We start from the raw sequence: 10401 nt of genomic DNA on the forward strand, positions 1-10401 counted from the left end.
GCAGATTTGCCCTTGTGAGGCTGAAGCTGTGTTCTTTGCAGTGAAATAATTTTTTGCAGTGTTCTGTAATGGCGTCTGATTCTCTTTCATAGATTGTCACTGAAAAGCTTGACAAGAACAACTTCCAAGCATGGAAGTTCAGAATGACGAATTTCCTTATGGGAAAAGGATATTGGGAATTCGTTGTAGGAAATGAAGAAGAACCAGTTCTTCCTGATGTTCCCAATCAACAGCAAATGCAGGCATTTAAAGCATGGCATGAGAGAGCCAGGAAAGTTATGTACTGGTTGTCTATCAGCATTTCAGACTCTATGATTGTGCATATTCAAGATGCAAGTACGCCAAAGGAGGCATGGGATACTTTATAAAAAATGTATAGCACAAATACGCAAGCCAGGAAAATGCAGCTCAAGCAAGAGTTGACCAATGTGCAAAGAGAAAGTATGAGCATCAATGACTACCACATGAAGGTGAAGAAGATTGCAGATGCACTTGCTTCCATTGGGTCGCCAGTGGAAGTTGATGATTTAGTTTTTGTGACCTTGAATGGTCTAGAAAAGGATTATGCACAGTTCCGAACATCCATTTCCGTCCTTGAAAGATTTCCTGATTTTGAGGAGTTGATTGCTCTTCTAATTTCTGAGGAGCAGAGAAATGGCATTGCATCTTCTTCAGGAGGAACTTCAAAAGAAGCTCTCTTCTACTCAAATGCTGGAAGAGGTAGAGGCAGAGGTAGAGGAGGCCGATCTGGAGGCCGTGGTATAAATCAGAATATGCAGCAAACTCAAGAAAACCAGTCCTATGGAGGAGGACGTGGTAACTCTAGAGGCAGGGGGAGCCAAAGAGGTCGTGGTGGATGGCAAAGAGACCAAAATGCAAATAGTAATGTTGAATGCTACTACTGTGGTAAAATGGGTCATATGGCTAAAGACTGCTATAAAAAGCATAATGACATCATGAATGGAAAATTGCAATAAGGGAATTATGCATCTTCTAGTAGACAGGGTGATGACAGAAATGAGCATTTGTTTATGGTGCAGCACATGAACAATTCTGTGACAAGTGTAGAAGAAAGCAACGATGTATGATATGTTGACTCAGGTGCATCAAACCACATGACAGGTCATGGAGAATGGATGGATGATGCAAGGAAAATGGAAAAACCAAGATTTGTGGAGACTGGTGATGATACTGCACATCCTATTGTGCATATTGGAAAAAATCCATTGTCTATGCAGGATGGAAAAAAGAAATATCTGTACGATGTATTTCATGTCCCGAATATCACCAAGAATCTGGTTTCTGTTGGTCAAACGGTTGAGCAGGGCTTGCAGGTCAGATTTAATCCTCATGGATGCTTTGTTGAGGATATGAAAAATAAAGGTCGCTTGATAGCAAAAGGAAAGAAGAAGGGCATAATGTTTACGTTGGATGCAGACATGCCTGAATTGAGTGCAGCAATATTTACACATGGGACCAGTGTAGTTGCAGATATTGATATCTTGCATAAACGCATTGGTCATGTTAATGTACAATGACTTAAATCAATGCAGGCCTAAAATATTGTTGAAGGATTGCCTAAATTCAAGGTTGCAGAAATGCATAAGGTATGTGAAGCCTGTCAATTTGGAAAACAGGCAAGGAAACCATTTCCTAGACATGTTCAAGAGAGTAATAAGCCATTGGAATTAATCCACTCTGATGTGCGGACTACTAAAGCTACATCTCTTGGAGGCTGTCATTATTTTGTCACTTTTATTGATGACTATAGCATAAAAGTTTATGTGTATTTTATGAAAAAGAAAAGTGAAGTTTTTGGGCATTTCAAAACTCTTAAAGCTATGGTTGAAAAAGAAACAGGCCTGCAAATAAAATTCCTAAGGTCAGATGGAGGGGGAGAGTACCTCTCAAATGAGTTTGCAAGGTTCTTGCAGGAGCATGGCATAAAGCAGCAATATTCATGTAGTCATACCCCACAACAAAATGGAATTGCAGAAAGAAAAAACAGGCATATTGGAGAGGTATCTCGTGCCATACTCAATGAAAAAGACTTGCCGGATTTTTACTCGGATTTTTACTGGGCTGAAGCAGTTGCTACAACAGTCTACATAATGAACATGACTCCCACAACACCAATACATGGGATGACTCCAGAGGAGAGGTATACTGGTAGGAAACCAGATATTTCTCATTTAAAAATTTTTGGTTGCATTGCCTATGTTCATGTGCCAGATGAGTTGAGATCCAAGTTGGATCCAAAAGCTGAGAAGTGCATCTTTATTGGTTATTCTCTACAGCAAAAAGGGTATAGATGCTATAACCCTTCTACTCATAAGTTTACAGTGAGCAGAGATGTTTTTGATGAGATGAGTAGCTGGTATAAACCAGTAAATGTGATTGATAATGTAGATGCACAAAATGGTAATGCTACACAGAATTCACAGCAGCAGTCACAAGATATTAGTGGACCTGGAGCGTCCTCTAGTAGTGGTTCACATTCTTTGCCAGGGACAGGCAGATTGAGATCAGGAGAATTTTCTCAAAGCAATGCAGATAGTGGTATGCAGGTATCACGAAAAGGAAAAGAGAAGGTAGATCACAGCCCCTTTTTGATGTGAATGCAAGTCACTCTTATGTGGATGGTGAATCCAGTGGCTCAGAACAGAGCATTGATGATGAGTTGGGTATTCCTTCTATTGTTACACCTGGAGTAAGGAAGACCATGGATGTTTTGAGAGCACCTGGGAGTGAACCTATTTTGCGCAGGTCTACCAGAGCTAGGTATCCTGTGGATAGACTGAAATATGATGGATTTACAGGCATTCACTATGCCTATATGGTCAAAGTGATACAGGAACCAGAACCCACTTCTTTTGAGCAAGCCATGGAAAAAGAAAAATGGGAGAAAGCCATGGATGAAGAAATGGATGCCTTGGAAGAAAATGCTACATGGGAATTGGTACCTTTGCCTAAAGATAATAATGCAATTGGTTGTAAGTGGGTTTATAAGGTGAAGCACAATGCAGATGGTTCTGTGATCAGATACAAGGCAAGATTAGTAGTCAAGGGGTATGCACAAACATATGGCATTGATTATGAAGAAACATTCAGTCTGGTTGCAAGGATGGCAACCGTAAGAGCAGTCATTGCTATGGCTGCATCAAAGGAATGGTCTTTACATCAGATGGATGTAAAGAATGCCTTCTTGCATGGTGATTTGCAAGAAGAGGTCTATATGGAGCAGCCACCAGGTTATGTGCACGCTGTTCATCCTGAGTTTGTTTGTAGGTTGAAGAAAGCCTTGTATGGCTTGAAGCAAGCAACTAGAGCATGGTCTGACAAGATAGGACAATATCTTGTCACTATTGGCTTTTAGATTTCCAAGGCAAATTTCTCACTTTATGTGAGAAAAACAGAGAAAGGTATTATGCTGATTGTCATTTATGTTGATGATTTGATTATCACAAGTGATAGTGGTGAAGATATCCTTCATGTGAAAATGCTATTGAAGCAGAAGTTTGAGATGAAGGATTTGGGAGAGCTGCGTTATTTCTTGGGCATTGAGGTGATTAGATCACCAAGTGGGATATAGCTCTTGCAGAGGCAGTATGGATTGGACATGTTGTCCAAATATGGGATGACAGACTGTAAGCCTACTTCAGTTCCTTTAGAGCAGAATGTGAAGCTGAGCGCAGATGCAGGTGAGCTTCTGGAAGACCCTACTATGTATAGACGCATAGTAGGAAGTTTGATTTATATGACTATTACCAGGCCAGATTTGAGCTATGCTGTTGGATTGGTAAGTCAGTTTATGTAGGCTCCAAGGAAACCGCATTTGGATGCGGCTAGACGCATACTCAGGTATGTGAAGTCCACATTGCAGTATGGACTACTTTATCAGACTGGGGTTTAGATACAGTTGCATGGATACACTGATGCTGATTGGGCTAGTAATATTTCTGATAGACGATCTACCAGTGGATATGTGCTCTCTTTTGGAGTGTTGCAGTCACTTGGAGTAGCAAGAAACAGGCTACAGTTGCCTTGTCGAGCACAGAGGCTGAGTACAGGGGTGTAGCAATGGCTGCATGTGAGGTAGCTTGATTGCATAAGCTACTTTATGATATGCATCTGCCTACAGATGGGCCAGTTGTCATTTATTGTGAAAACATGAGTAGTATACACTTGGCAAATAACCCAGTTTATCATGCTAGAACAAAGAACATTGAGGTGCATTATCACTATGTGCAGGAGAGGGTTTTACTAGGTCTTATTGATCTAGTTTATGTCAGCACAGAGAATTAGGTAGCTGATATATTCACAAAGGCATTGGGTGCAGAGAAGCTGCACAAGTTCAGAGACCTGCTTGGTGTGCAGGAATTGGGATTGAGCTCGAGGGGGAGTGTTGAGATATCGAGCTCCACTCGTGATATGCCAGGGTGACCGTTGTGCATTTATGTCACCGACTTGTCGGTTGCAGATGCGGTTGGTACACCGCCCATGAATAATAGCTAGATGACAACTATCCTTATCTACTCTAGTTCGTGGCTCAGTTAGTATGCCACCTTAGTTAGTTGAGTTTGGTTTGAGACCCATATATAGGGTTCTTCTATTTCTATATACTTGAGTTCTTTTTGGCTTATACAACTAAGAAGAGGAAAATTGTTTTCAGCCTTCACCTATGTGTGTATTCCCCCATTGTGCAAGCAAGAAAGCTACAAGTGAGACTCATTCCTTCTCTCCCACAATCTTGACATCTGCAAGAGTTCTTCCTGGGCTACATTGCCTCTATACAAGGGATAGCAAAAAACTATGTCAAGATTGAGAAGATTATAGTTCTAACTGTGCCAAGCAATCTCAAACAGTTGTGGGGATTTCTGGGCCATGTGGGCTACTACAGGTGATTCATTACACATTTTGCAACCAAAGAAACTCCCTTGCATAAGCTCATATGGAAAGATTCAGAGTTTACTTGGACCACTGATTGTGAGGAAGTGTTCAACACTCTGAAGCAGTGTTTGATTGAAGCACCCATCCTGCAATCTACTGATTGGATGAAGGAATTCCATGTACACATTGATGTATCTATAAAAGGGTTAGGCAAAATCTTATGTACAAAAGACTCCTTGAAGCTCAGTTAGCACATCTACTACTATGCAGATCGTAAGGTCATTGATTGAGAAACGAACTATATAGTATTATGGAGTTAGAATGCCTCGTAATGCTGTTTGTCTTGGAGAAGTTTCAACACTATTTGCTATCGATGCACTTCAAATTTTGAACCATGAGGCACTGTCCTTGATGAATAAAGTAGATGTGAAAGGCCTGCTCCAAGAGTTTGACTTTGAAGTGGTTACCAAGCCCGGTCACTCTCGTGTGTTGGCCGATCATTTGTTGCGAATCTCTCAAAGAAACGAAGAGGAGCAAGATGATCTAGACCTTCAAGGTGCTTTCTTATTTGTGGATCAAGTAGTAAACCCATGGTATGTAGACATGGCCAATCTCTTTGCTATACAAAAGTATCCTCTCTAGCCGTGAGAAGATGAAGCTTCTGTTGGAATCAACTCCCTCTACACCAGGCTAGGCAGCGCTCTTTTGTACAAGAGAGATAAAAATGAAGTGTTATGAAGATGTGTTGCAAGAGATGAGATCCAGATCCTGTTGAAAGCTTGCCATGATGAGCCTTGTGGTAGACACTCTGTAAGAGAAGTTACACCTAGAAAGCCTTTGCTCGCAAGATATTGGTAGCCCCGACTGTATAAAGATACTTATGACTATTGTAAATGTTGTGATACTTGTTAGTGGATGGGAAAGCCTACCAAAACCATTGCTATGCCACTACAACCCATCCTTTTCCTAAAGCCATTCGAGAAGTGGGGAATCGAATTTGTGGGCCCAATTGATCCACCAATCAAAAGAAAGCAGAATAAATATATTTTGGTCAGTACATACTATGTGACGAAGTGGTGTGAAGCCAAAGGTCTCAAACGGGATGATGACAATAATGTGGCCCTGTTTTTGTACGAGAATATCACCAGTCACTTTGGTATTCCTTTCAAGTTGATCAGTGTGACAGAGGTCCTCATTTTCTAAACAATGCCCTGTTGAGAACTCTTCCTCACCCATCGGTCCTATTCTAACTCGTTCCGACGGTCTTCTCTTGCCCTTTGGATTGTTTTATCATTTTGCTAATCCTCCATATGAACACATTCTACATTCACTCGACTTGCAATTTGATCTTATAGCCCTGCTTGTTCCTTTGAACTAGCCACTTTTTCTTTTTACCACCCTCTCTTTTGAGAAACGATTTATCAGTCATTAATTTTGAAAAATTTTACGTGAATCGAGCGTGTTTCCATGTGACGCCTTTCTCATGTCGAAATTGCAATTTGATGTGATAGCCTTGATCTTTCCTTTTTTTAATAGATACTTTTTATTTTTATATCCCATCTTTTTTATGCATGGATTGGTTGTTATTTATTTTTGCATGTCTACAAGCTTATTTTTACATAAGTTTTTCTATTTTTTCATGTGATCACGCTCTTTTCTTGTCGGAATGGCATCGTATTTGGATAGTCTTGAGTTGTTGGTCATGTTGGACATTTTTCTTATTTCTCCCTCTCATTTTGACCCACAGAATTTTTGTTATTAATTTTTAATTATGTTTTCTTATGTATTGATCCGGGTTATTTACAAAGCAGATTTCTACCACAAAATTTGGCCAAAACCCCTATCAAGAGCCTTACCATATCACTTTGAGTTTACTCTTCAAGCACTAGGTATGCTATATTGCTTCTCGATTATGACAACTCTAGCGAATGGGGGGAACAAGTTCTTAGGAGGGATGTCAATGTAAAGGGTAAAAGTGATGATTATCTTAGTGAAGATGGATATGGATTACACCTAGGAGTTGAGTGAGTGAATAGATTTTTCAAAGGACTGGCCTCCAACTACATGTGGGTTCCACCTACATCACTAAGATTTGGAATCTATCACCATCATTAGAGGACACCTCACCCTAGTACACAAGTCAATATCCACATCATGGTGTCATTTGGATCTTACACATTACACAAAAGATTACAAGTATGGACCTCTTTTGTCACATGCTTATATGTATTTATATATATAGAAGGAATTAAAGTCAAAGTAGCTTTTGGAAGCCGTTTTTAATAATCTCAATAACTCCCAAGGGAAAGTGAATTTCAAGAAAATTCTCGCTTGGCTCCGATCGATTTCGACCTAGTCTACAAAGTTGCAAAAGAGACTTTTTTTAAGATTCTTCACCGATTTGAAGTTACGAAGGCGCAGACTGTTGGCTACATGCAATTTTCTTCTCTCTTTCACTATGTAAACTTTCCATTCTATCCTTCTTGTAAATATATTATAATAATGTGCTTTGGGCACCCACCTCTTGTAATCTAGCTCCCTTTCTCTATTTTGTCTACCACCACCCTTGGCTTCTTGCATGATGACCAAGGTGGGGACTTGTCCCATCCACTATTCTCCATATTTCAAAGATGCCATACATAATCTAAGATTATGTTAATTAAGAAGATTAGCTTAATCTAATCCCTCATGGAGGCTATATAAGGAGCCCATGGAGATATAAAGAAGAACAATGACAATGACAAGCACATGAGAGCACTCTAGAATACCCTCATGCTAGTCCATCTCTTTGAGGTAAGCTATGAGTGAGTTATTTTATTATGTAGCATAATGGCAAGCTTCCTCTACCTCTTCTCCTCTTGTCTTCCTCTTTTCTCATCTTCTCATTCCATGAATACATAATGGCAAGCTTCCTCCTACCTCTTCTCCTCTTCTCTCCCTCTCCTCTCATCTCTCTCTCTCTCTCTCTCTCTCTCTCTCTCTCTCATATTCTAGTATGGTGTCTAGTATATATATTCTCTCTTGTGAAGTTGTGTCTTAGTTCTTTTGATTTTCTCTTTGAGAAAAGAGATATCCTAGCCCATCCTCCCTTTGGCCAGGTAGTACCCCTCTTTAGTTCTCTTAGTGAGAATTGGAGGTTGGATGGGTAAGAGGGGTAAGAGGCAACCCATTCATCATTTCAGCCCTCATGTATCATGTGAATGTACTTTCTTTCACCAGAATCATGTTCTGACCGGACAACCCTATCGAACATTATTTCTTGGACATTTTTAAATTGCCCCTTGTTTTGCTTAACGAATTGTCTGGAATTAATTTTTGTTTTGATTTTTGTGCGAGTTTTTCTTGTTTTTTTCCACGTGAGCCACTCTGTTTGTCATTGGACCCATATTTCTACTTAATAACCCTATTGCTCTCATCAACTTAAATATTTTTCTTTCTTGTTGCATTCCATTGCAACCACTTGATTTTTTGTTATTAATTTTCGATCACGTTTTTGGGTTTTATTTTTTCGTTTGTTCCATGTGAACGTGCCCTTTTCTTATTAGAACTATGTTTTGACTTAACAAGCCAGTATGACACCTCTGCTCAGACATTTTTTTTTTTCTTTCTACACCTCATTTTGGTTAGTCAAATTTTATGTTATTAATTTTTAAGTGTGTTTTCGTACATGTTTTTGTCATTTTTTCATGTGAATGTAGGGTTTTGTCTTGTACTGTGCGTCGGTGTGTCCACTATATCATGTCCAACGACCTACAGCTACTTCTCCCACTCCTGTCCGATCCTGTCATAGTAAATTTTTTTACTCTCGCCCCGCGATGGTGTGTGACATGGAGGGGTTACACAGCAAAAAAAGATAAGAAACTCAACAATTACAAAAAACCCTCCCCCCAACAGTTCCTTCTTGCCCCCTTTCCTCTCTCCTCTCTCCTCTCTTTCCTTTCTCCTTTCTCCTTTCTCCTTTCTTCTCTCTCTCTCTTCCCCTACAATCCTCTCCTCTCTCCATCTCTTCTCTCTCTTCCTCCTCCCTCCTCTCCCTCCTCCACCTCTTCTCCCACTCTCTCCTCCCTCTCTTCCTTCTCCTCTCTCTTCTCTCGCCGTTGCCTCTCCACGTGGCTCCCTCCCTAGCCACTACCGACATCCCCTGGTGCCACCTCACCTTCACTACCACCCTCCTTGCCTCCGCCTCCTACGCCCTCCTCCTCCTTGCCATCCTCCTTGTCTCACCTCCCCTTGCCGTCGTTCTACCCCCCTCCCATCCCCCACCTCCTGTGTGCCGTCACCTTACCCCCCCTACCCTACACCCCGGTCCCCCCCTCCCTACCCCCTACCCTATCCTGCCCACTCAGTGCTCTTTCCTCCCCCCCAGCCTAGCCCACCTCCTACTGTTGTCCCATACCCTACCCTATTGTGCCCACATGTTGCTATCCCACCCCCTATGCTATCTTGCCACCCGCTCCTTTCCCCTCCCCCCAGCCCACCTTGCCTGCCACTATCCCACCCCTACAATATCCTGCCCACTCGCCGCTTTCCCCTCTCCCCCTAGTCCACCCAGTCCACCCACTGCCCCTTCCCCTCTTCCCCTCTTCCACACGTCCCCTACCCCACACCCCCTCTGATTTGTCCACCCCCTTCAATTTTTGCACCCCTCCGACTTTGCCTACCCCCTCCTCTGAATTTGGCCCCCACCTCCCAAATTTGATCTCCGCCCCCAAATTTGGTCCCTCCACCCCTAGTTTTATACCCCTTCCTTCGATCGCCCTCACATTGTGTAGCAATCGTTTGTGCAGATTGTGCCACGCTCGTCTCATGTGTTTTTTTTTTCATGGTTATTGGTGTACAATTTTTTGGTTTATGCGTGCATGCCATCTAAGGCCCCATTCACGCATGAGGACAGGTGTGTGGTCTTCTCTGTATAGTGGATTTGCTGCTGGTCACACCTAGATTGTAGTTCACTCCTGTGTAGCGGTACTACCCAGCTTTTACCCCCATTATTATTTATAATATATAAATGAAAAACCTAAAAACACATGAAAATTCATAAAAAATCAAATTAAATGGGAAAAATTATTGAAAATTTATGATAAAAATAAAGAAAATTCTAAAGAATGAAAAAAATCTATTTCAAGGAGAAATTTACATAAAAAAATTCAAGAATAAAAAAAAATCTAATCAAAATTGGTAAATTTCACGAAAAATCTATAAAAATCCATAAAAATAGCTAAAATTTCCAAAAAATCTTAAAAATTCAAAAACACTTGTGTATATAAATTCCACTCATTTTTAATTGAATATTTCTTTCTACCAACACAACATCCTCATTGAAACAAAAGAAACACCAACACATACACAACACCCAAATTAAAATTAAAAAATAAAAAACCCAATAAACATAATCTAACTCACATAAATAAAATAAAGAAAAATAAATAAAACAAAATCACAACCATATAATTAATAATTACAAATAAAAAATAGAAAGAAAAAAAACTTAAACACACTTACAAAGAAAAA

Source organism: Lygodium microphyllum, chromosome 13 (genome assembly GCF_053477565.2).
Source record: "Lygodium microphyllum isolate KBCC chromosome 13, Lygodium_microphyllum_v1.1.10, whole genome shotgun sequence".
NCBI classification, from domain to species: Eukaryota; Viridiplantae; Streptophyta; class Polypodiopsida; order Schizaeales; family Lygodiaceae; genus Lygodium; species Lygodium microphyllum.